Source organism: Hemicordylus capensis, chromosome 6 (assembly GCF_027244095.1).
Source record: "Hemicordylus capensis ecotype Gifberg chromosome 6, rHemCap1.1.pri, whole genome shotgun sequence".
NCBI classification, from domain to species: domain Eukaryota; kingdom Metazoa; phylum Chordata; class Lepidosauria; order Squamata; family Cordylidae; genus Hemicordylus; species Hemicordylus capensis.
This window is the reverse complement of record NC_069662.1, coordinates 106,783,925-106,811,759: the sequence shown is the minus strand read 5'-3', so window position 1 is coordinate 106,811,759 and position 27,835 is coordinate 106,783,925. Positions and strand designations below refer to the sequence as shown.

The window sequence follows — 27,835 nt, the reverse complement described above, 5'->3', positions numbered from 1 at the left end:
AATCCATCTTACTTCAGGACAGAACATTACATATATTTTAGAATATATGTTTAGTGGTAAATGCATATTAGAGATGTGGGTGTTCTAGAAAACTTTGCATTGGAACAATTTCTGAAACAATTTCAGGAAAAACATTCCCATGCAATCCCCCCCCCCCCCATCTGCATTTTAAAAAAGAATAATTTTGAAGTCCTTAATAAATTGTGATCCAAATTGGCATATTATTTTAAATTTACTATATATTTAGGGGTTTAAAAAACAAAAACAAACCTCCATTACTTCTTGTTTACAACTCAATAAAATATGTATCTCACGGACTAGGGATGATCACTGCAAAGCATTAATACAAGTTTGAAATTGCCTAAAATTGCATTGACATCCATTCATTGTCACTAATGCATTTTATGAAATTATTCATTTTTAGAAATGAAAAATGTTCCACAGACAAATAAAGTAATGGGAAAAATTAAGAATGGAAACATTTAAATTCTACATCTCTGCATATCCAGCATTCTAAAATACTGTATATTCTGAAGACATGGTCTTATTGACCAAAGCTTGCAAACAACTTGTAAACTACCTTTTACATAAAGTTATCTTCAGAACCATCACAATAGATAATTGGGGCCATATGCATCTGACAGTACACCTAGTATATAGTATCAGATTATTTGGGGGGAACCGCCCCATACTGAAGGGAAGCATAAATAAGCAAAGTAGGGAGGTCTCATTTTTTTATATTTACAAATATTCCAACACTTGTATAGACCTAAGGACAGGGCACGACAAACTAGTGTATTTATCCAGACTAAAATAGCCACTCGTCTGTGCTTTAGTGCCATTTTCTGTCACACCAGCATGACAGCACTAAGTGTTTAGTTGGAATAAGTGGTTCCATGTCCTTTGATAATACAACATGGTTCCAGCATTCTGTTCACTACAATTTCAGCTCCATCAGGGGTGGCACAAGGCAGCTCGGTATTCCCAGAGATTTTCAAACTGTGGCACATGTGCTCTATTTATGCACTCAACTCGTCTGGTCCATTTGGACTGGGTTCATGAGGGAATACAATTAGCCAGTCACTTTATTTACACAGCCTTGCCTGCCACTCTGTTTTGAGCCTAGTTCTTTTGATCTCCCTACTTTCTTTGATTTAGAATTCTCTACAAAAGAAGATCTCCATACATTCATGTTGTATACAAAATCAGATTATAATACAGCAGCCACATTTTTATGCTGCTCGTGCATTTTATATTCTCAACTGCATCCGCATTACATAAAAAACCATAAATGGACTCCCTATTATGTTTGTAAATAAGGCAAAACTATGAAATCATGCCACTAAACTCATTGGGTGAATTTTGGTTTCAGTCCTGTCAGTTCAATGTCAAATGAGACGCAAGTTTTGGGTGGTATAGAGATGTAAGTAAATAAATAAATAAATAAATGTTGATTTTCAGGCAGGTTCTATGTTGATCAACTATGTTGATTTTCAGGTGAGTTCCACAGTTTTCATCAAGAAGGTTGCATGAAAAAGTCACAAAGTTAGCATAACTTGAAGGGATTGCTGGTTTTTGGTCAAACATCCTGATCCAACGATCCCTTGGAATTGTTCCAAGGGGTTCCAGTGCAGAAGTTCCAGTGCACACATGAAGCTGCTCTTCATGTTCTTCCCCAATTCACTTGAAAGATGGAGGACCTTCCACTATAATTAATGGAGAAAGCTGAGCAAATATTGTATATACATACAGATTAGCAAATGAAAGTGAGACATTTCTTTGGCACTTTGACAAGCTTAAGGAGTATATCTTTAAACTCAGCACTTCACCAACAGCAAATGATAGAAAACTGGACACAGGAAGAAGTTTATGATAAATCATCAGAGAAACTAATAAAGGCAGTAACCTGCTTTTCATTTGAGAAGCAGAACAAATCCTTGCCAATAATGCACAACATTATCACTTGAGAACTGGAATTATAAGAGAAATATGGATAAACGTCAGTATGCTAGCTAATGGGGATGGTTCAGAGTCAGGTGAGCATCCAGATTGGACTACACCAGGGATTCTCAACGTTGGGTCCTCAGATTTTATTGAACTTCAACTCCCATAGTCCCCAACCAAAGGCCACTGAGGGTGGGGATTATGGGAGTTGAAGTCCAATAACATCTGGTGACCCAACGTTGAGAATCACTGGACTACACAACCTGGATGGTTATAGTTCGGAGGTGGACTACAATCCTGCGGTGAGATCTGATATAAAATAATTATTTTAAGGCTAATATCAGAGGGAGAATACATAATCCACACAGCTGTTAAGAAAAAGAGTTTGGCCAAATAAATTCATCTTTAGCCAGTGGCTGGTCTTGCCATATTTCCTTGTAAGCATGAAAGCCTTATGCTGGTCTGTGACCGTAATAAAGATTGATTGCTTGATTAGCATGAAAGCCAACTGGCAAGGATATAGCAAGACCAGTTGGCAAGAGTGTAGCTAGGGTCAAGTATAGAGCAAGTTGTCAAGACATGGGAGGGTCAAAGGACATGGTTGAAGCTGGGCTAGTGGTCAGAATTCCAGAGCAGGCAGACAAGGAGGAGGGAAGCAGAGTGAAGAGAGGCAAGGCACGTGTCTATTTAGCATCTTCTTCAACGGGCAAATTGCCCAGCCTGGGGAGCCAATCCGAGGAGACTTCTTGTATATTTTTATTTATTTTAAAAAATGTTTAAAATGCCCTTCATTACAGTCTCAGGGAGGCTCGCAAATTTAAAAAATAATATAATTAAAAAACAAAACCATAAAAGCACAAATCAATAAGAATGCTGGACTAGGACCATTAGAGAAATCAAACCACTGCAATGTCCTATATTCTACTACTATGAATAGTTATATGTTGCTGAAACAAAGTTCTCAAAGCAGTTTTACATAGAAAAATAAATAATTAAGGGGGCACAGAAGTGCCCCTTTAGTTAACGTGAGTAGCAAAAAAGGTTCCGCCATTATAAACGTCAAAATTTTATTGTTTATAAATATTATATTTGTTGGCTAATAACTTGAAACTTGGCATGCGTGATCTACTGGACAAGGTCTGCAAATGTTCCTAATTGCAAAATGATCTGATAAAAATTGCCACAAGTACAACAAATTAAAAAATGCCAAAAATTGACACATTGGTCCTTTTTTTGTCCAATCTTTTAGACAACTGTATCATATATTTGCATCGGAGGTGTCCAGTGACTCCTCTTATGTGGTCAGGCAGGATCAGTTCCAGTTTGTGAATTGTGAAGATGTGGACAAGCTGCTTGGAGCAGTGTGATCTACCACCTGTTCTCTTGACCCTTTCCCGACATGGCTTATTCTATCTGGCAGGGAAGTTGTTGTAGAAGGCTAGTAGAGATCACAAATGCTTCTCTGAGGGAGAGCAGGATGCCGCCTTATCTTAAGGAGGCAATTATTAGACCTCTTTTGAAGAAGCCTGCATTCGATCTCGCAGAGTTAAGCAACTATAGGTCTGTCTTCAACCTTCCATGGTTGGGCAAGGAAACTGAGAGGGTGGTGGCCTCCCAACTCCAAGAAGTCTTGGATGAAACTGATTATCTAGACCCGTTTCAGACTGGTTTTCGGGTGGGCTATGGGGTGGAGACTGCCTTCGTTGGCCTGATGGATGATCTCCAATTGGGAATTGACAGAGGAAGTGTGACTCTGTTGGTCCTTTGGACCTCTTAGTGGCTTTTGATACTATTGACCATAGTATTCTTCTGGAGCATCTGAGGGGGTTGGGGATGGGAGGCCCTGCTTTGCAGTAGTTCCACTCCTACCTCACGGGCAGATTCCAGGTGGTGTCCCTCAGGGACTGTTCTTCAAAATCTGAACTTTGTTTGGTGTCCTTCAGGTCTCCGTATTGTCTCTAATGTTATTTAACATCTACATGAAACCTTTGGGGGAGATCATCAAGAGATTTGGTGCAGGGTGTTATCAGTATGCTGATGACACACAAATCTTTTTCTCCATGTCAATATCATCAAGAGAAGGCACAACCTCCCTAAATGCCTGCCTGGAGGCAGTGATAGGCTGGATAAGAGATGACAAACTGTGACTGAATCCAGATAAGATGGAGATACTTATTGTGTGGGGTCAGAACTCAAGAGATGATTTTGATCTGCCAGTTCTGGATGGGGTCACACTTCCCCAGAAGGAACAGGTATGCAGTCTGGGGGTGCTTCTGGACACAAACCTCTCCCTGGTGCCCCAGGTTGAGGCAGTGGCCAGAGGTGCCTTTTATCAGTTTCAGCTGATACACCAGCTGTCAGAGGTGTATCTAGGGGAAATAGCGCCTAGGGCAAGCATTGAAATTGCGCCCCTGTCCAAACTTTACCATATCAGCTCAAAAATACAAGTCAAGCCCATTAATTAACAAACCTTTTAATTAACCAATTATGGCACTACATGGAAATTATAACTGCACTTCCTTGCTTTCACTGATACAAAATTGTTTACTCAAAAGTAAGTCCCATTAAGTTCAAGAGGGCTTACTCCAAAGTAAGCATGCATAGGATTGCAGCTTTAGACAGCAATCCTATGTGTGCATACCTTAAACTATGTAAATTCAATAGGGCTTACTTCCAAGTAAACATGCTTAGACTCGGGCTGTGCCACTGAGAACAAAACAATGGGATTATAAAAATCCCATTATGACTAACTTTTGCGGGATTGTGTCCAATGAGTATAAGAAATGTTTATCCATCAGCTCTTTTTCAAAACTGCCTAATTTTCAAGTTTTTGCTCTCTTCCTTCCTCGGTGTGATGCAGCCATTTTCTGGTTGCACCTCTGCTTTCAGGTTGTACTGCTGCACAAAAGCTTATGCCACAATCAATATATTATTTTATTTATTTATTAAAACGTTTTTATACTGCCCAAAACTTACGTCTCTGGGTGGTTTACAACAGAATAAAAACAAAGTAAAACATTCGTTAAGACAAAAATGGGGTGGGGGGAGACACACATTACAACAATATTTTAAACCAGCATTAAAACCATTAAAACAACATTAATTAAAAGCCTGGGTGAAGAGATGTGTTTTTAAAGACTTTTTAAAAGCTGTCAGAGATGGGGAGGCTCTTATTTCACTAGGGAGTGCATTCCAAGGCCTCGGGGCAGCAGCGGAGAAGGCCCGTCCCTGAGTGGCCACCAGACGAGCCGGTGGCAGCTGCAGACGGACCTCTCCAGCAGATCTCAGTGGGCGGTGGGGTTCATGCCGAAGAAGGCGTTCCCTTAAATACCCAGGGTCCAAACTGTTTAGGGCTGAACCCCTAAATGCAGCCGTTTCCAAGGTGCCACCACACAAGACTCTTTGGGAAGCAAATCCCACTTAACACAGTTAGCTGCCCTGCCCGTTCTAATAATATGTGAGCAGCAGGAGGAGGCAGTGGCACTTTAACCAGAGCAGGACCCAAACTCCACTGGTCTTTCTCTTCCTTGACACTTTCCTCTTCCTCTCCCCCACCCCCAAAGCTCTTTCTCCATCACTTCTCATCTCTGTCTCAGCCAGGGTCTCCCTCTCCCCATTACACCTCTTGGGGACCCTGGATGGGAGCAAACTACATTTCCAAAACTCCCTTCTGGCAAATTCCCTCTCTTTCCCTACTTTGATTCTGCAAGTGGGTATCTTCTGTAATAAATTATAATGGTGACGATGATGAAAGAACAACAGTAATTCTCTTCTCCTTTCGCTTCTCCAGCAGCAACAGTTGGAGACAGGAAAAGCATTATCAGTACCAATTAGGACACAAAACTATAACGGTTTGGAGAGAAATGCCAGGAACTGAGAAGCAACGTGGAGGAATAGAGAGGAAAAACATTTGTCACCAGGACAAGCCTCCCTCCCTTCAAGGCTCAAGCTCGTGCAGGCATATAAAACTTTCCTTTCCCTCCCGTAATGTTTCATTGAAATGCATCCAAACAGAGTCCTCCAGAGGATGGACTGGAGCTAATTTCATCTCTGAACAGTTTGAGGAAAGGTGGGGGGAGGGAATGGAGAAAGAGGGTGGGAGTAAGAGGTCCAGAAATGGGGAGCAAGATGCATACCCAAAAAAGTTATTCTTGCAGGGTCCAGAACTTGGGAAAGTGCTCAAGTCCCGGAATTTCAAGCAACAGATGAGCAAGCTCGAGTCCCCTGGTGTAAAGGTGTGACATTGGTGGGAGACGGGGCTGCTAGAATTAGCGCCTCTTTCCTTATCTCTTATGTGAGGAGGTTCTTGCTGAGGAGGAAGAGGTGGTGGTAAAGAAAGCAGCTGGCAACCCAGAGCAAGAGGAAGCAAGAGGGACCCTGAGGGAGGCAGGCAGGGAGAGGGCTTCCATTTTAAAAGGGAAGAGGGGGGAAAGCAGGGGTATGGGAGACAGAGGGGATACATGTGGGAAAGAGGTTGTTGTTGTTTTAACGAATGTAACGTGTGTGTTGTGGGGTGGAAGGCGGAAGAGGAGGAGCTTCCAGAGAAAGAAACGCCTTCGGGGGGGAAATCCAAAGAGAGCTGGAATAAACAAGATTTTTAAAGGGAAGAAAGCTCTCTCCTTCAAGACTTTAGTCCAAGTAAAGATCTGCTCAGAGCAGGATCTGTTGCCCCCCCCACTCTGCCCCGCCCCGGCAGCAGGTCTCTGTCCCATCCTGCTTGGTCTTCCAATGCTGTCATAAATCTGTTAGCTTGGCTAACCCAACAGGATTTACAACCCCCTTCAGCACTCCCCGGCGAGTTAACAGAAAGCGGCAGCGGAACTACATGAGTGAAAAATAAAAGGCTCACAAAGAAAAACAGTAAATGAATTAAGTCCCCTGAACTGAACTAGGTACCACCCCACCTCTAACAATAACTGAGTAATAAGTGAAAGGAAAACACAGAGCAAGGAATGAAAATAGCGAAGGACAACAGAAGCAAGGAATTAACAGAACAAAGCAGGAAAGCATAAACAAGGCAAACTGGAACTTGGACAAAGTTTTGGAATTCAATAGCACACTGTCTGTGGAACAGCGAAAGTTGCAAACAGCACCTGAGTAACTGAGAGACTGCCAAATATATATGGCTCAAGAGAACCAGCAGCCAATCAGGCTTCCCTAAGTCAGCACTTCGGCTTCCTCTCTAGTGATCTCCTGTGCCTGCGCCTCACTTCCACTAAGCCTCCCTCTTGAGCCGTCTTCTCAAGACAGGTGAAATCCCAGGCTCCTCCTCATCAGAAATCATGTCTGGCAGCTGTTGCGAATCCTCAGCTCCAGAGTCTGGTTTCCCTGCCAGCTCCTGCTGCTGTGCCTCTAAGCCCTCACTAGCAGGCAAATCCTCCTGTTCCTGCTCTGACTCTTCTGAGTCAGAAGTCTGAGCCATGACAAATGCCTCCAACCTCACCTCTCCTCCAACCTCGTATTTATTCTTAGGCTAAAGCAGGGGAAACGAGCAAAAGAAGCAGGCATGGAAAATATGTTTGCAACAGGGGAAAGGAGATTCCTTGCTGCTGCACTCGACCTGCCCGGAAATCCACCCCTCCCTCAAGTCCCGGGCTTCTGAGCAGAATGGAGGAGGAAGATGGCCAGAAGATCTGCACTTACTTCTTTCCTTGCTCAGTTTGCAATGCTGAATGCTGATGAGGATGCAGGCGCAGCCAGCAGCAGGCAGGGCAGGCAGTGTGGTGGTGGGCAACGGGGGGCAGGAATGAACGAGTGAGTCAACCAGTCAGCTGCAGCACAGAGATGATGAAGGACGGAGTATACATGCAGCACGCTAACACCCAGCAGCAGCAGTTGCAACTCGCTGCCTGCTACTGCTAGTCCCTCCCGATGCACGTGGTCGTGCTACAGGCATGTGTGTTGCATGTGCAGCTGATGACCGGCAGTGTGGGGGGAGGGCAGCCCGCCGCCCAATCAGCGGGGGTGCACGCTCTCTTACCCGCCAATGGGAGTGCCTGCCCGCTGCCTCACTGAGTGAGTGAGGAGCATGGGGTGAGGGGTGGTGTGGGATAGGGGGCGCCCAGAGACAGCGTCAGCAGGCCTGCCTGGTGGCGCCACCGCCCGCTGGCTTCTTGTTAAAAAAATTTTTTTTGTGTAAAAAAAAAATTTTTTTTGGAAAACATTTTTTGGTGGTGGTGTGGTGGGGCATGGCAATTGCACCCCTCCTCAAGTGGCGCCTAGGGCACGTGCCCTGGCTGCCCCACCCTGGATCCGCCCCGGCCAGCTGTGTCTGTTTCTTGAGATAAATGACCACAGAACAGTAGTACATCTGCTGGTCACCTCCAGACTTGACAAATGCAACGTGCTCCATGTGGGGCTGCCTTTGTATGTAGTCCGGAAACTGCAGTTGGTCCAGAATGCGGCAACCAGGTTGGTCTCTGGGTCATCTCGGAGAGACCATATCACTCCTATTTTAAAAGATCTACACTGGCTGCCGATAGGTTTCCTGGCAAAATACAAGGTCTTGGTTATAGCCTATAAAGCCGTTAACAGCTTGGGCCCTGGGTATTTAAGAAAATGTCTTCTGTGCTATGAACCGCACCGCCCATTGAGATCATCAGGAGAGGTTCATTTGCAGTTGCCATCAGTTCGTCTGGTGGCTACTCAGGGACGGGCCTTCTCCATTGCTGCCTCGAGGCTTTGGAACATGCTCCCAGCTGAAATAAGGGGGGAAAACCACCCTATCTCTTACAACTTTTAAAATGTCAGTCAAGACACATTTGTTCACCCAGGCTTTTAATTAGATACTGTTTTAATAGTTTGATTATTTTTAATAGTTTTGAAGTTTTTTTAAATTTTAGATTGTTCTAATGTTTTGACCTTTTTATTTGTTGTTTTTATTGTGTTGTTGTAAACTGCCCAGAGACTTGTTTTTTGCATGGAATAAAAATATGTTAAATACGTAAATACGTAAATGAATGAATGAATATTTCTTCCACAATTGGTTAAAATGATTGTTGTACTCTGTTCAGTCTCATCTGGGACGGGTGCCTTTTAGTGGTTTGGTGAAGTTTCAAGCAGCAGTTCAAATGTTGTTAAGGTTTTTCTGCCTCATTAAAGCCTATGGCTAGCAAGTCCTGGAGAAATCGGTTTGACAGTGAATCCAGAATGTGAACATGTTTGCCAGTGCTCTGGCATTGGCTTGAGGAGACAGCTAGTGGATTCTATTATAAGTTGGGATGTCTATGCCATTAGTTATGGAATATGAATTTTCAGGGAAGGGGGAAGGAGGTGACATTGAATGAACAGGTAAGGAAAGCCAGGTGGGTAGTTAGAGCAATGTTGGGGAGAAGAAGTAAAGGTTTGGCTGTGTATGTACAGAGTGAATTTGAAAATGCACCAAAAAAAGTTCTACCATTATAAGGCACACAGACAGAAACATACACATATTCACAGAAAAACAAACACCTGCATAAACAGAGAAACATGTACACATGCACATACATGCGCATGTGAAAACACACATCTACACACATGTACACACACAGCCCAAACACCCACACAAACATCCACAAATAATGAGTTATATGGAAGTGAAAAGATACAGGATATATTAGCTCAAGTCCCTCTCTCTTCATAATGGCTTACTTCCGAGTAATCCTGCACAAGATTTGAAGCATGCTGTGCAATCCTGTACTGCCCATCTCCAGCAGTCTTAATTTCCTACTGTCAGAATGCTGATAGGAAAACTGCACATAGGCTTCTATGGAGTGAGCCACTTTAATTATATCTATTTTATAAACAACACTGAGATATTAGTGAAGTTTATTTACTGCCTATTCACAAAACTCAACTTATCCCATAATTCCCAGGTTGCTGATGCCATAACAGACATGCCACATGATCATTAATGATGCTGTGCAGTGTCACAAATTGTGCTCGCGTACAACTTGCCCTCCATGCATCTACATAGACATGTGGTAACTTTGTTGGTGACAGGCACTCCATGCTCCCCATCTTGAGCTGGGTCTCAAAGACCAAGGGAAAGTGTGGATGCATGGAGGGCAAGTTGTAGAAAGACAGACAGACAGATACTTTATTACAGACACTGACCCAATGACACAAAAGAAGACGATACAAATCACAGTAAATATAATACAAGTAATGCAAAATATGATGTCAGGGTCTTCATAATACCGCTAACTCAAACCAGCTCAGACCTAATCTTACATGTGGCCACATAGAATTTGGCCACACACAACGTTATGGGAACACAACAATCAGCTAGTAAAAAGGATGCATATCCATCATCCATTCTAACCAGGATATTTAATAGAAGAGGGGGAGATAAGAAAGATACGAATATCCCTATAAAATGAACAACATAAAAGGACATGCGTCACAGTCTCATCACCTTGGCCACAAGGATATATCCTGTTAGTAATAGGGATTTTGTGATATTTACCCTCCAATAGAGCCGATGGTAGTGCATTAAAGCATGCGAGATAGAAGGCCCTTCTCTGGGACAGAGTAGTTAAACTCATTAAATAGTGGGCTAGTTTAGGGTAGTGAGGGCAAGTTGTAAGTGAGCACAATTGGTGACATTGTGCAATATCATTCATTACTGATCACATGGCACATTTAAGGCATGGGCCTTAGGTTCCAGTTTTCTAGCTTTAAGGAACATGAGTCAAAATGAGATAGCCTTAACTCTGGTCTTAAACCGGTAGGTTCTTTTACTAGCTAATAAATAAATAAGATGGTTCCCTGTCCCCGAAGGGCTCCCAATTTAAAAAGAAACATGACATAGAAACATAAGAGAATCACCACTTTAAAAGATGCCATTGGTCGCCTTGGTTAGCCAATTAATTAGCCCGTGGTAGGAAAAGCTACAAAAATGTATTCAATAGTCTAAAAATGGGAGAGAGGGGGCAATCATGGCCCTACTGGCTCCCCAGGCTGCCTGAGCTATCTTGGACTACCTTGGGTGTATGGAGTGGGTGCTGTGCTGCAGTAAAAATCAGGCCAGTCAATCTTTTCCCTTGTACGGTGACTTGGTGACACAAGGAGAAAGGAAGATGGTTCCCACTGCCTGGTCCCTTGGTTTGAGCCTGCTGGCACCTTAGACAAGAAGATAGGCAAATGTAGTTCGAATATAGCAAAACGGAAGCAATGGGAAGCATGACTTTAGAGAAAGTATTGCCGGAGCAGACTAGCCAAAGAGAAGACGACCTCACAGCAAAGACAGAGTGCCTCAGCCTCATCAATGAATAACCACAGCAGATATAATACTTCTGGCTTTCAAGCTGATTGAAATGAGCTCTGTGCTCTCTTCTTCTGACAATAACTACAATATAATGTGATGTACAAAGCAGCTGTTCTAGGAGTTTTTACATTCAAAGTTTTGAGGCAGTGATGATATATGTGATTTTTATTAAAGTGGATTGGAATTACTTGACTTAAAAATGTATGGGTTAAAATCTAGATGTTACTCCATAATCTGATGTTACATTTCAGACAATGATGAAACTCAGGCACCCGCAAGCTTATGCCTCATCATGGGAATTGATTCATCACACTGCAATCAGTCTTTTGGTTCTTATCTGAATACAGATTAAGATGCTGAAAAAGATTTACATGTTTGTGCTGTACAGAGAATGCATAAGAAAAATAGATTTGAATAGTGATCGGGTTGAGCCTCAGTACCAATTATCCATAAAGGTAACCTGGAAAAGATTATTTATAAAATGGATTACTGCCATCTCCCCTTCCCCCACACTTTTTGTTTTTCATAATGCAGAAAATATTCCTAACTTTTCTCTTCTTTATCAGTTACTTTGGAAACAACAGGAAGGTCAAATTTTAGCCTTCCTTGATTTTGTCATATCCCTCAGTGTCTTAAACATTTACTCCTCTTCTCAAACGTATCACTGACCAAAATCTCTTTTGAGGCATGTTAAAAAGAAAATGCTAGGCTTGAGCAGTCGGATTAATCAGTTAAGCATATTGGGCTGTTAATACACATTTCAGTATTACCAGCAGCAATTCCAGCAGTAAATACCAGCAGTAAAAACCAATAGGAGAGGACCCTGCCAGGAGTCCAAACTCCAATATAATTCCTTTCTATTAGCTTGCAATGAAACATATTTCTGATATGCTTATCAGAAAGCACACACCCCTTTACATTCAAAGTATAAAGAGACTCACTGCTGCCACTCCAGGTCACCACTGCCCACATTGTTGTCACAGGCCACCAGCTGCTCTGCCCCTCTGGCAGGGTAATGGCTGCTGTTCCCAACCACGGTGCCCACAATGGGAAATCTTCAGGGACGGACCATGCCACTGCACCTCCATTGGAGGCCTCTGGTGTTGGCTTCACTGGCCCAATATGTGCTCTTCACGGTCATGCCTCCATTCTGGCACTGGCCCTGCTATGTGGCCAATTCTGCTCCCCTGGCCACTGGCAGGCCTCTGGTGCTGCTTCTACTTTGGCTGGCACCAAAGGCTGTTCTGTAAATAAAGTGTGGGTGGGAGGTGGGGGTGAGAAAAGGCTGTTACCTTTTTAAGAATGCCCAGAAGGAGTGAGGCATATTAGAGCGGGAGATCATTATAGGATTAGCATTGATCCAATATTTCTGGTGGTAAAGGTATAGAAAATACAGGCAAAAAGTAGAATCAAAAATCTTTTGCTGAAGAGGTGGAGACCATACTAGATTTGCATGAACGGTGGATGGGCCAGATAATTAATTTGAGCTTTTATAAATCTAACTCAGTTCTTTGTTCCAAGGCAAGTTAAATGAATTGGCAGCTAAAATTTCTAATTCCACTGAGTTGCATCTGATTTAGATTAGGGTATATAGCTCAATTCTACCTATCAAAGCTTGTTCAGATAAGTATATTTAAGTCAAATGCAAATTCTCACTATCTCAACCAGGTGTATCCAGGTGTAAATCCTGGAACTTTTTTATCCCAACGAAGTCCTAGACAAATGTCAACCTTATTCTTCTAGCTTTGTATCACATGCTGCAAACACAATTTTTTCTATTTTTTTCCTTATGCTGCAAACACAATTTCAATCACAACAGATATCACAGAACTAAAAGGTAGCTACAATCTACTGTCTGATCTTAGGAAATATTATAGTCCTAATTACAGTGTGTAACCTGTATTGGAACTTGTTAAATAATATGCATTCATAACTTTCACAATAATTTTCACAATACAATTCAGTAAGAGCTGTGCAGCAGTGAAAATTTGCACTTTTTAAGAATATGAGCAAGTACTGGTCTAAGGTAGAAGTGTAAGTATTGGTCTAAGGGAGAAGGATCTGATTCCCCTGCTGAGCAAAAAGGCACCTTTTAAAGTGGTGGTTCTCTTATATTTAGCAGGGGGAGAGCAATTAGCCCTATCCAACCCCAGCATATCATTCCTCCAATGGCTGTTGCTGATGTCTACTTTATGTTTATTTTAGATTGCGAGTCCTTTTGGGACAGGGGGCCATATCTATCTATCTATCTATCTATCTATCTATCTATCTATCTATCTATCTATCTATCTATCTATCTATCTATCCAAACTGCACTGATAACGTTTGTTGAAAAGTTGTATATAAATATTTGTAGTAGCAGTATTAGTAGAAGTGGGAATCTCTTTTGTGTATGGCCCGTGAAAACTGCTAGAATCCTTTTAAAAAACCAGTTGATTGTATAGGTGCGAATACGGAAACTGAGAATAACAAAACCTTAACTCTATGGAGACTGGGGAGTTAGGCCACCCCCCCAAAAGCCTAAAATGCCATAAAAGTGGGGAGGGCGGGGAAATAAGAGAAGAATTGCACAGTACCTTGCTCTCTAGGGCTCCAGAAATGTCCGCTCAAACCCCAAATCAGCCGAATTTTCAGCAAAAAGGTTTGGGTTTTTAGAAGAAAGAGCCTCAAAATGGCTCCAGTCTCTAAAATGGCAGCTGGAAGTGTCACCAGAAGTCATTTCTGGCCACCCTGCAACCATAAATAGGTGCATTTTATCCTATTTTCACACGGTGGATAAAGAAACTGGGTCTCTATGACCCATCCATGGATACGTAAAACCATGGTTGCCAAAACCATGGGTGACGAGGACTACCTGTATAGTTGTTTGACTAACAGACAGTAAACCATTTCCTTGTATTGTCCCAACAGTTTTATGCCATACTTGCCAACATGTCCCTATTTTCCCATTGACCTGAATGGGAAAATAGGGATATGTTAGCAGATACGTTATACTTAAAACCAGGAGATCTTTCTTTCCCAGTGTGGTTGCTGCATGTTTGTTTACAAATGGTGGCCTTTTTGCTTGTTTTTTTAACACTGTCCCTGGGGAGTATCATCAAGAAATTTGGCAGCACTGCAGAAGAGAAGAAAGATGCATAGGGAAGAATGGAAGAGGTGGGCCTAATGTGAGATTGGGGGGAGACATCATTAAAATGCTGATGACACTCAGCTCTATTTCTTCTTTTCAACATAACTAGTAGATGTCCTAAACAGATATCTTGGGCTTATGATGGACTGGAATGGGGTGGATAAATTCAAATTAGTCCAGAGAAGTGAGAGGTGTTGATGATGGGAGGTCTGACTACTCTGGGAATTGGTGGATCCCCTGTATGCAACAGAGTTCAATTCCCCATGATGTTTAACCTTTCTACGCTTGTAAAATAAAAACTCGTGAATTTGATATAAGGATCAAATAGATCCAATTAAGCCATATTAAAAGTTTTATTTGGGTTTGTGTTTGTGATTATTTAGCAAAGCATCAAGGAAGCTACCACTCCAGTTACAGAGTGCAGAGTTTAGTTGTTGCTGCTATTTAAGTAGCACGCATGGAGATCACTGTAGAGCCTAAACTAAATAGGCTTATTAGTGAAATACATTTGGGACAGGAAAGACCTATCCTATCTATCAGCTACATAATGAATAGGTAGGGAGAGAGATAAATGTTTCCACCCTCTCTCTCTCTCTCTCTCTCTCTCTCTCTCTCTTTAATTAACATATTTTTATACCGCTCAAAACTTGTGTCTCTGGGTGGTGGTGGTTGTTATTATTAATAATAATAATAATTCAATTTCTATACCGCCCTTCCAAAAATGGCTCAGGGCGGTTTACACAGAGAAATAACAAACAAATAAGATGGAACCCTGTCCCCAAAGGGCTCACATTCTAAAAAGAAACATAAGATAGACACCAGCAACAGTCACTGGAGGCACTGTGCAGGGGGTGGATAGGGTCAATTACTCTCCCACTGCTAAATAAAGAGAATCACCACGGTAAAAGGTGCCTCTTTGCCCAGTTAGCAGGGGGTTTTTTTTACAACGAAATAAAAACAGAAAAAGAAAAACATTGGTTAAAACAAAAACAAAAAGTTCAAAACATTACAACAATTTAAAATTTTTAAAACAATATTTTAAAACAGTATTAAAACCATTAAAACATATTAATTAAAAGCCTAGGTGAACAGATGCATCTTTAAAGACTTTTAAAAAGCTGTCAGAGATGGGGAGGCTCTTATTTCACTAGGGAGCACATTCCAAAGCCTCGGGGCAGCAGCAAAGGCCCATCCCTGAGTAGCCACCAGACGAGCCAGAGGCAAGCGCAGACAGACCTCTCCTGATGATCTCAATGGGCAGTGGGGTTCATGACAAAGAAGACGTTTTCTTAAATACCCACAGCCCAAGCTGTTTAGGGCCTTATAGGTTATTACCAACACCTTGTATTTTGCTCAGAAACATATCAGCAGCCAGTGCAGCTCCTTTAATACGGGAGTAATATGGTCTCTCTGAGATGACCCAGAGACCAGCCTGGCTGCCACATTCTGGACCAACTGTGGTTTCTGGACTACATACAAGGGAAGTCCCACATAGAGCGCACTGCAGTAATCCAGTCGGGAGATTATCAGCAGATGTACCACTGTTTTGAAGTCATTCATCTCAAGAAACGGACGCAGCTGTTCTATCAGCCGAAGCTGATAGAAGGCACTTCTGGCCACTGCCTCAACCTAGGAGACCAGGGAGAGGCTCGGATCCAGAAGCACACCTAGACTGCATACCTGTTCCTTCTAAGGAAGTGTGACCCCATCCAGAACAGGCAGATAAAAATTGTCTCTCAAGTTTCAACCTGGCACAATCAGTACCTCTGTCTTATCTGGATTCAGTCTCAGTTTGTTATCCCTCATCCAATCCAGGAAAGCATTGAGGGAGGTTATGCACTCCCCTGATGCTGCTGCTATGGAGAAATAGATTCGGGTGTCATCAGCATACTGATAGCACCCTGCACCAAATCTCCTGATGATCTCTCCCAGTGGTTTCATGTAGATGTTAAACAACATTGGAGACAATATGCAGCCGTGAGGCACACCATACGAAAGTTCAGATTTTGAAGAAGAGCAGTCTCCAAGGGACACAATCTGGAACCTGCCCAAGAGGTAGGAGTGGAACCACTGCAAAGCAGTGTCTCCCACTCCCCCTCAGATGCTCCAGAAGGATACTGTAGTCGATAGTATCAAAAGCTGCCAAGAGGTCCAAAAGGATCAACAGAGTCGCACTTCCTCTATCAATTCCCAATTGGAGATCATCCATCAGGCCAACCAAGGCAGTCTCCACCCCATAGCCAGCCCGAAAGCCAGTTTGAAATGGGTCAAGATAATCAGTTTCCTCCAAGACTGTATGGAGCTGGGAGGCCATCACCCTCTCAATTACCTTGCCCAGCCACGGAAGGTTGGAGAAAGGCCTGTAGTTGCTCAACTCCGAGGGATCCAAAGTAGGCTTCTTCAGAAGCCTACTTAAGACAAGGAAGCATCCTACCTTCCCTCAAAGACACATTTATAATCTCTACCAGGCCTTCTACAACAACCGCCCTGCCAGATAGTATAAGCCATGTCGGACAAGGGCCAAGAGAACAGGTGGTAGGCTGCACCGTTCCAATCAGCTTGGCCACATCCTCAGGAGTCACAAACTGGAACTGATCCAGCCTAATCACATAAGAGGAGTTGCTAGACACCTTCTCATCAGACACTGAAGTAATTGTGGAAATGGAGTCTAAGTTGGCCCGAATACGAGAGATTTTTTTCCACAAAGAATTCGTTAAACACATCACAGTGGGTAATCGATGGTTCCAGATTCTGATTCAAGGGAGGAGGGGCACATACTAGCCCTCTCACAACCCTGAACAACTCCGCCCGACGTGAACTTGCGGATGCAATATGAGCAAAGGAATCGCTTCTTTGCTGTACGTATTGCCTGAGCATATAAAACGAGCTCTATGTTGCAAACTGTCGGATTCAAGCCGAGTCTTTCTCCACTTGGGTTCCAGTCAACCTTGCTGCTTCAGCCCCTGTAGTTCTTCCATATACCAAGGGGCCAGTTTTGAAGCGGGTCTGAGAGGACGCTTAGGAGCAATCATGTCTACTGCCCCATGAGTTTGCTGTTCCAATTCTCCACCAGGAATCAACAGGATCACTGGCAGAGTCAACACAAAATCATTCCAAGGCTTCTTGAAATCCTATTGGATCCAATAACCTTCTCGGGCGGACCATCCTAATAGGTCCTTCGCCCCTGTGATGGTGGAAAGTGATTGTGAGTCCAACCCTAACCAGATGGTGGTCTGTCCATGACAATGGGGAAATCACAGGATTCCCCACCCACAGAACACCACCCTGATCAGAGTGAAAAACCAAATCAAGCTTGTGACCAGCAATGTGCGTCAGCCCCGAGACCACTTGAGATAGGCCCATAGTTGTCATGGCTGCTATGAACTCCTGAGCTACCCTGGACAAATTGGTCCCAAAGTAAATATTGAAGTCCCCCAGCACCACAAGCCTGGGGGACTCCAATACCAAACCTGAGACCAAGTCTGTCAGCTCAGTTAGGGACTCTGTTGAGCAGCAGGGCAATCAGTACACCAACAGAAGTCCCGGTTTATCCCGTGTCCCCAAACTTAAGTACACACATTTGATATGGTCCGACACTTTAACAGGGATCCTGGTAAGGGAAAGGTTATTCTTATAGACCACAGCCACTCCACCTTCCCACCCACTGTCCCTCACCCGCTCCTCAACAGAGTACCTTGGAGGGAGAAGCTGGGACCACACTGGGCCCCCAGCCTTCCCCAGCCAGGTCTCTGTAATACATGCCAGGTTGGCACCTTCATCCAGAATCAAGTCATGGATGGTTTCTGATTTGTTCTGGACTGACCTGGCATTACAAAGGAGCAAGGTGAGATTCTAAGGTTGGTTGGTACTGCTTCCCAAGGTCAAAGAGTTGGCAGGACAGCCGGAAGGGGAAACAGCTATTAAGTTTCCAAGTCCCCTTCCCTAGGAGGAAAGAGGACTGACTCACTACAGGAAGTACCTGAGGAGTCAAGGCAGGGGTCATAGAGTAGAGGCAAGCAGTGACAGGTAAGGAGAGCCTCACTAACTATAACTAGCTCTACTCCCTATGCCCCTAGTGGTCATTAGGATAGTTGGTGCAAAAGGTCGATGCACTGGAACTCCATCTCCAACAATTCGGCCATAATTCCAATTAATGTAAACCTATGAAATTGCATCAAGGATTGTTTACCATACAGGGGTACAAGTGTACAGAGATGGTGTCTTGCATCTGCAATGGCCACCAGTGTTAATGCCTATGGCAGTGGGTTTTCCCCCTAAGATCCTATTTTGTACTTTTTGCTTCAAATAAAAGCCTCCTAGAGATGTGATTAAAATAACAATAAATAGTGATCTCTTCCTTAGCTACTGCATCAATATAAAGTATTGCTGTTGTGTTGTCAAATAAGAGTTTTCATCATCTTGGGGTCATTTAACCATCCACGGTATTTTATTTACTTTGTTCCCCCCACCCCCAATTCACTTTCTTTGACAACTCCAAATCAATTTAACAAAATCCGCAAACACATCCACACATATTACATAAAACTAGGGAAGGTGGGCTGAGACACCTTAAAACATTCAACTATTTTATTGTAGGAGAATTCATAGATTATGAGGTAGAACAAGTTATACTATTGGGGTATAGGAATTAACACCAAATTGATTGATTTGGAGTTGTCAAAGAAAGTGAATTGGGGGTGGGGGGAACAAAGTAAATAAAATACCGTGGATGGTTAAATGACCCCAAGATGATGAAAACTCTTATTTGACAACTCAACAGCAATACTTTATTTTTGTTTTTTTTAATCACCTTAATTGACCCAGTCATTGTGACAAAATGGGAGTCTTTCTTATTCTAGAATTTCAATATTGGTTTGTATTTATGTAGGGGATAAAGTTATACTGGAAGTTTTGTACTGAATGTAGTAGAGGCAGCAAAAGCACTGTAATGATTGGGCAGTGAGGATTTCATACATTGAATGGGAAGCAGGGTCAGGGAGAGTTAAGGTCAGTGTTGGGGTGGAACTGTTACTGGTTTAAAGATGTGTTTTATGTAGTTTTGTGTAAAGGAGCTAAGTGTTACATTTATTTCAAACAGGAATAAATCCTTGGCGGTTATTTATCATTCCCACATGAAGATGGAAGGATTGTTGTGCCAAGACAACACAGCTACACCGAGATGCTTGAGGGCTCAGAGTGAGGGCTGAATATTTCCTCAAGAGGTGGCAGCAGGCTGATTTTCCAGCTACAAACGACTCAAAATCTCATGGTGAGACGTCAGTCATTTTACTAAACAGCACGGCACTTGTTATGATTTCCTTAATTTCAGCACACGTCATAGTAAGATATTATGAGGCACTTAGCTTGGTCTTTGTTCTAGTCAGCCAATCACTAGGCACAGAGCTGGCTGTTCATTTGAATACCCAACATTATATAAGAGTACAGCTAGAATGATGGCATAGGCAATTGCAGGCGGGCAGGCAAGCAGGCAGGCAAGCAAGCAATCTTAGTGTATGAAACAATGGCTGCTGCTACACGGAAGTCAGTGCGCAGGAGACCACTGCGCAGGAGACCATTGCGCAGAAGACCACTGCGCAGAAGACCACTGCGCAGGTTCCAGACCAGACGGAGAAAGCGTACAGACCGAAAGAAACGTATAAGATATGTGCACAGCTGTCAGAAACAGAAGCGCACTCTTAGGGTTAGCAGCAAGTTGCCAGCAAAGCTGCCAGCTCACAAAATCCGAATGACCAGAGATGCTTGGGGCATGTTGCACTCCTATGTAGATGGCATCTACAGAAAAGTGTCTGGGGAAGCCGAACGTCTAAGGAGAAAAGACCGACGCTCCTCCATAATATCCTCAGATGTGCAAAGTGCCTTGAAACAAGTCATACCAAGAAAATACAATAGGCGTGCTGCCTACAGCAAGACCCGTTAGAAAGCTATCCTTCCTTTCTCTATGACTGGCTTCAGATTAAGAACAGAAGAGAAGGAGAAAGGAATGGAATAAACACCAGCCTGAGACAAACTGAGAAATCTTCCACCTGCCTAAAGTTCAAACATGGCCTTCAAATTGCCAAGGAATCCTGTAAACTATCTTTTTTGTTTAATCAACCTCACTACCAACTATTATCTGAAGAAGAAGATCCAAGAAAGAATGAATCCGTCACTACGACAACACTGGCATCATAATAAAAATCAACCTTCTATTGAGTCACAAAGGTATTTTCTATTATGCATGAAAGTGACTATCAAGCTATGAAGTGCAAGAGACTTTTCATCTTTGTGAATCTGAGCCAGTGGAAAGAGAACACAGATCAACCATACTAAGACATGAAAGGAGTGTGTGAGGCATTTACTGGAGGGAACTGTATTACCTTTTCCTTACAATAAAACAGGATTAGCAGGATTATTATTTATATGTCTCTTCTTTATAATGAGGCCTGAAAGGGTTTGTGAATATTTAGTATTGTTTTTATATACCTCCTTTCTTCCATCATGGAAATCAAAGGCAGCATATATGGGATTCCCAGATGATCACCCATACAAACCTTGGTTGACATCCGAACAAGCTGTGTGCGTTTCAAGGGACTGCTGAGACACAATGGGAGCACTCATGCAACTCTCTCTTTCCCTCTGCATTCGCACTGCTGCACAAGAGTCATTAGATTTCTGAACACAGTTTGAGCTCTGGAAGGCTCTGCAAGATCGGAAATATGCTATTGACCCTCAGTGACATGTTTCTGATCTTGCAGGATCTTTCTGGAGTGCAAGCAAGCAGGGCTCAGAAGTCTAATTGCTCTTGTGCAGGGGAAAAGGGGGAGTTGCATGGGGGCTCCCATTGCATCCCCACAGTCTCTTGGAAGTGTGCAGGCTTCATCAGAATGACAGCTACTGACCAGATCAAGACCTGTTTAGTCAGCAAGGTCAAGGTTGCATCAGAACGTCTGCATCAGTCAACGTTGCATCAGATCATCTGTCCCAGCTCAACTCTTTTCAGGTGAAAAAGCTCATGGTACAAGTAGCAAGACCCATAAACAGCATGTTAGACAGAAGGCTGGAAGCAGACAATGTCCAGTGAATGAAACCAGCAGGACAGGAATTAAGCAGAGCTCTAGGAAGGCAACCAGCAAATTGTGCAGGGTCCAAGGCTGATAAAGGTTGTAACATCTGATATGAAAGCTAGAAAATGGGCTAGTGAACTGGACTAAAAGATGCTACTGAAGATCTTGTTTCAGGCTTCAGCTGGTTCATTACAACCTCACATTGTGGAGGTGTAAATGCGACAATCTTTGGGGTACACAATGGAGCAAATATACACACAAAACAACTCTGCGCAACCAGAAGAACAAGATCATTGTAAAAGTGCCACCATCATAACTGTTTCATGTAACTGGAATAACTAAAACCAATCACACTGGAAACATTAGTTGGGAGTAAATCAAATAAGTAAGATAATTTTAAATCAATCAGTTCCTGCATTAATAGGTCTGCTGGCATCCTTACTGTCAGCAGCACTTCTAAACCAGCATCTTGAATTCCAACACATAAACCATAGACTCCACCATAGTCCTACTATAATTTATAGAACTGCTATGAGACACAAGGTTTGTGAATTAAATTTGGCAGCAGAATATCCAAAAATAACTCAGTAAAAAGCCAGTAAGCTCATCTGAAATTAATGACAAAAATCCAGTCTTAAAAGCAGTAAGGATGTGCACAAAACTGGATTTCCCAGTTCGGTTTTTGGTTTTGCTGTTTAAAAAATGGTAGACTTACCACCTCCAAGGCCTCGAGATGTTGCTGGCAGCCGCAGGGTGTGTGTGTCTGGAGGTTTCCCCATCCCCGCTGGCCTCCCCCCAGGTGTTTTCGGGCCGTTCTGGATCTTTCTAAGGTGGCGGTGGCCATTTTGGTGGCTGCCACATATGTGCATGGGCCATTTGTGCGGCCACATCATGACCTGGCCACACAAATGACCAAGGCACACATGCAGCGGCCTCCAAAATGGCCACCACCAGTTCAGAAAGAGATGAAATGGCCCAAAAAGGCCCATAGAAGACCGAGGGGGCGGGGAACTGCCGGAGACCCCCCAAGGCCACTGAACCTGGCAGTAAGCTAAAAAATTTTTTAACTGTAGAACCCCCGAACCGGCCCCAACAGGGGCGGATGGGTTCAAAGAACACAGGCCGCCACCAATCGGGCCGTGAGCACGGCCCCAGACATGCCCCCCGCATCTGACATCAGACTCAGGGGGAGGTATTTTGGTCCCAAATGGGCCACATAGCCCTGTTGGCAACCGAAATCAGCCCGCGCTGCATTGGCAGCGTGTCTGGAGTGACCCTGCCTTAAAAGCATGGAGGGCCACTCCTGGTCTCGCTATCAATGCAGCGGGGCCAGTTGATCTGCTTCATAAACAGGGCTGTGCAGCTCCATTTAAGAGGGAGATCGGCCCGTGCTGCCCCAACGGCTCTCCCTGCCAAGGCAGGGAGAGTCACTCTAGCCCACGCTGCCCAATGCAGCGCAGGCTAATCTCCCAAATGGGGCAAAAAAAAGCCCGTTTGGGAGGGAGACCAAACCTCCATGTCTGACATTAGACACGGGGGTGTGGCTAGCCAGCCCCCTGCGTCTGATGTCAGACACGGGGGAGGTGGGGCCAGGGGGCAAATTTTCAAACATTTTCAACATTTGTGGTCGCTAAGGAATGAAAGGTCTGCTATTACCACTCCTGCACTGCATGCACCCTGCAACTAGAAATGAGAAATAATAGCTCTTCCGAGATAGGTTTTCAGTTACTCAAGTGCTGAAAGGATTGAGCAAAATCTTGCTTACCATAAATTGCCTTCTGGAAAGTGTCAGTGGGGCCATCTTCTTTTGTCAGGAAATGCCTACTGCCAAGGATCCAGTTCTTCTGACTTTCCCACAGGGAGGTGATCCTAGCTCTTCCATATTAGAACTCGTTCAGTTAGAAATGCATCAACACCTTTTTGGAATAGCACTTGAAGTACATTCTATTAATATTGTTCTAACTGGAATTCCTGAAAAAAGCAAGTGATGGAAGAAAAGAAGCAGCAAATAAGAACTTGAACACAATACTATTTTAGTTTTTCAGATAAAAATACTAACCCTTAGAACTACATACATACATAATAGAACAAAAATTTGAAGCCACTCGAAAGCACAGTTTTCTTGAGTTTTCAGCAGAAGCTGGCTGTGCACAGTCCTGACTGGATGATACCTGTAGTGTCATCAGGGAACCTCCCCCCACCTACCATCTCTGGAAAGGTTTTGCAACTATATTAGTATGCATTAGTATGTTTTTCAAGGCAATAAATGAATGTTTAATTTAATTTAATAAACATTTAAGAAGCACTTTGAATTTTTTTTTAAGGAGACAGTCCTTAAAATGCACGGCGGAGTGGTGTGTGTGTGTGTGTGTGTGTGTGTGTGTGTGTGTGGTGGGGAGCAATGGCAAGAAGATCAATGAAAGAATCCGAGCGGGAAGTGCTGGATATGTACTTCTGCATTTTATCTAGCAAAGGTAGGAGGAAGCTGAGCTTGCCTCATGGGAAGAAAGAAACATACACCCTGTTGACTGCTGTTCCACTGTTAATTTATACGCATCCAAACAGGATCTGTAATGTTTGCTTTCAAACATCACAAGGCCAGTTTCCCATATACAGTTTGTCTTCTGCAAGTGTTTTTGTAACAAAATCCAGTCCAAACATGTCAAAAAGTTACTTTCATTCATGGGGGCGGGGGGAGGCAGTTTTAATAAAGATCTCTAAGCAGGATACTAGATTTCTGGTAGCTCCGCTTCACAAATACATTCTTAAGAAAAAAATCAACAAGTTTTGATGTGGCATTTTCAATATAAAGTATGCTGTCAAGTCGATTTCGACTCCTAGCGACCACAGAGCCCTGTGGTTGTCTTTGGTAGAATATAGGAGGGGCTTACCATTGCCTCCTCCCATGCAGTATGAGATTATGCCTTTCAGCATCTTCCTATATTGTGGCTGCCTAATATAGTACCAGCGGGTATTCGAACCGGCAACCTCCTGCTTGTTAGTCAAGCATCATTTAAAGAGCATTCTTACTGAGGTCACCATCAGAAAACCACAGCTTGTCGGTTCTATCATTTTGAGGCACTGATTCCAGATTTTGAACCATGGAAGTTAATCCTGGCTCTTTGTCATTAAGTAACTGCAAGTTTCAGCCAAAAGGGAGCCTAACACATGTTTCACCTTTATTAGAAAATGATTCATGATGCAATGCTAGAGACTTGTAGAGAGCCACATCCTGCTAAAAATGCATTAAGGAACAGCAAACGTTCTGTATGGCCTGAAACCACTTCCTATGTCCCATAACAGTTGCTATAATTGACTGATCACAGAAGAGTGGCCTCTAATTGGCTATGCCCTCCAAAGCAGGTGCTGAGTTCAAACAATGAATAAATACATAAGATGAAATATCCTTAGACTACGACACCAGCAAATATAAAGACAAAAAAACATTTTTAAAAAGCAAGCCTTGGAAAGTAGTAGCAAAATGGCTGGCCACACAATATTTCAATACACAGCCATTACTTGCCAAATCTCATACTTTTAATGCCACTTCATTTTGCTCCATGTTCAAAGTCTCTTCACATCTCACTAGGATAGAATATATCTGATATATACAGACTCAGGAAAAGATTCTAAATACCGTTTATGTTTTGAAGAGGTGCACTTGACCAGGGCTCAGGAAATCCACTAGTCTACTTTTCTGTGATGAGGGAAAATGATGCCTGACAAGCAAAAAAATCCTGACAAGTAATGTACGAACATAGCTTGATGAGTAAAACATTTTTGTCTGGCTGGTGAACAGAGCCAACATTTCTTGACCATGTTTATTTATTTATTATTATATTTGTACATCGCCCCAAACTTACGTCTCCGGACGGTCTGCAACGACATAGGTAAAGTGTGCCATCGCATCGGTGTCAACTCCTGGCGACCACAGAGCCCTGTGGTTGTCTTTGGTAGAATACAGGAGGGGCTTTCCATTGCCTCCTCCCGCGCAGTGTGAGATGATGGTTTTCAGCATCTTCCTATATTGCTGCTGCCCGATATAGGTGTTTCCCATCGTCTGGGAAACATACCAGCGAGAATTCGAACCGGCAACTTCTGGCTTGCTAGTCAAGTTATTTCCGCGCTGTGCCATTAGGTGGTTCTGCAACAACATAAAATAAAAAATAAATAACAATTAAAGCAGTAAAACAATTTAAAACTAGAGGACCTCTCTAGATTATCTCAAAGGGCAATGGGGCTCATGATGAATAGAGCATTGGTTCACTTACTGTGAAGGCTTCTTCTTGCTGCTGCATCCAAGGGCATCTCATAGGAACATAGGAAGCTGCCATATACTGAGTCAGACCATTGGTCTATCTAGCTCAGTATTGTCTTCACAGACTGGAAGCAGCTTCTCCAAGGTTGCAGGCAGGAATCTCTCTCAGCCCTATCTTGGAGATGCTGCCAGGGAGGGAACCTGAAGCCTAGATGCTCTTCCCAGAGCAGCTCCATCCCCTGAGGGGAATAGTTTACAGTGCTCACACTTCTAGTCTCCCATTCATATGCAGCCAGGGCAGAGCCTGCTTAGCTAAGGGGACAGGTCATGCTTGCTACCACAAGACCAGGTTATGCTTCTCCACATGGCTCTCTAAAGGCAGGACTATGCAAATTAAGTAGAATATTTAAGAGCCAGAGGAGCATGGCCCCATCTAGTTCTTTTAGGCTAAAAAGGCCAGGAGTATTTTGAAGAAAAAATAAATGTGTACAGAGAAAATAGACTCTTCAAACCCCAAAACAATACTGCAGGGGGAACCTAGGGAATGAATGGTGCACAGTAAAAATAAATGATAGGCAACAACATTTCTGTTCTTCTGAACAATGCTTTGGTAAGAGACAAAGGAAAAACTCCCCGAGTCCCTGCAAAGTAGATGCGGGTGCTAAAGCTTGGGTCAAGACACCCATGGATGCAGCAGCAAGAATAAGCATTCACAGTAAGTGAACCAATGCTACTTTCTCTGCTGCTGCAATCTAAGGGCATCTCTTGAGTGGGGACATACCACAGCCCTCAGCCCAACCAGAGGAAGCACCCCCGCTCACTATGGAAGAACCTCTTGGAGCATCTGCCTCCCTAAAGCTGCTTGAGCAGAGGTGAAGGAATTCAATTTATAGTCCCTGGTAAAGGTGGAGGAAACCCTTCAAGTGGCTACCCTCAGGGACGGAGGCACCATTGGGACAACGGGTTCAAAGAACCCGGGCTGGTGGCCAATCAGGAGCCGTGAGAGCGGCCCCGACACCCTCCCCCGTATCTCACGTCAGACGCGGGGGTGGTAGTTTAGCTCCCGAGCGGGGGCCGCGCAGCCCGTTCAGGAGCTAAACAAAGGCTGGCGCTGCGTTCGCAGTGCCAGCCAGGAGCGGCTCTTCCCTGCAAAGGCAGGGAAGAGTCGCTCCTGGCTGGCTAGCTCCTGAAGGGGCTAGCTCCACGCGGCCCCTTCAGGAGCTACGACTGGTGCTGCGTTCGCAACGCAGCACCAGGCTTTGTCTAACTTCCGAAGGGGCTGCGCGGCCCCTTCAGTAGTTAAACTGCTGGAGCGATCCCGAACGGAACCTCAAGGCTCCGTTTGGGAGCCAGACCATGCCCCCACGTCTGACGTCAGATGCGGGGGCGTGGCTATCCCCTGCATCTGACGTCAGACACAGGGGGCGGGGCTATCGGGGCGCCTGCCGTGGCTGCACATGGGCCGCCGGTGGGCTAGCCACGCCCCTGGCTGCCCTATAAATGTCTTGGATGAGAGTGTTAGTAGAAAATGCAGCCAAAGTGGCAGCAGCCCTGGTAGAATGGGCAAACATTTTTGTGGGAGCCCCAAGGTTCTGTGATTCATATTCCCCGGCTAGGCATGCCTTGAGCCACATAGCTGTGGTGGCGGGGGTAATGGGCTGACCCATATTCCGAGGCAAAAAGGATACACACCGAGTCTCTGTGGTATGAATATGCTTTGTGTGTTTCATATATGCCTTCAGGCATCTACGGACATTCAATTTAAGCCAAGCCTTTTCTGCCGGATGTACCAGCTTTGGGCAAAAAGATGGGGAGGAGAACAGGGCTGCCCCCCTAAAGAAGCGCTTTAAGTGTAGGTGTCTAAGCATGGAACGTTTCGACCCCCGAGATAAGCTGCACCAGGGAAGCAGCCTGGTGTTTCAATGTGTTTGTGGAGAGATCCTGGTCCAGTCCATCCTGAAGAAATTGAAGAAGATGCTTCTTGGTTGCCGTCCCCTTAGGAACCACGTGCTTGTAGACCATCTGAGGAATGCCCTCCAAGTGTATTGATAAATCCTGCTTGTGGAGGGGTGTCTGGATGCAAGCATCATGTCAAGCATCTTAGACATGCTGTTTCAAGAGTTGCTGTTCAGTCTCCAGGTGGCTAGCTGTAACCAGCTTAGATCTGGGTGATGTACTGGGCCCTGCTGAAG

The 27,835-nt window shown here is 43.9% G+C and overlaps 2 long non-coding RNA genes across 3 annotated transcripts in view; one reads left to right on the top strand and one right to left on the bottom strand.

Annotated features, from left to right (window-relative positions):
* LOC128331426 (uncharacterized) overlaps nucleotides 1–20,730 on the top strand; it is a 75,656-nt gene extending 54,926 nt beyond the window's left edge. The window contains exon 3 of the long non-coding RNA XR_008310294.1: nucleotides 19,420–20,730. This is a non-coding gene — a long non-coding RNA (uncharacterized LOC128331426). The remainder of the gene's footprint in view (nucleotides 1–19,419) is intronic.
* On the bottom strand, nucleotides 222–26,782 carry LOC128331424 (uncharacterized). 2 transcript variants are annotated; one of them, XR_008310291.1, is made up of 5 exons: nucleotides 25,657–26,782; nucleotides 25,249–25,529; nucleotides 25,023–25,104; nucleotides 23,151–23,356; nucleotides 222–1,706 (listed from the first exon to the last, which is right to left on the bottom strand). It is a non-coding gene; the product is annotated as an uncharacterized LOC128331424 (long non-coding RNA). The 2 variants fall into 2 exon arrangements; XR_008310290.1 differs by lacking the exon at nucleotides 25,023–25,104.
* Nucleotides 26,783–27,835: the final 1,053 nt, after the last annotated feature.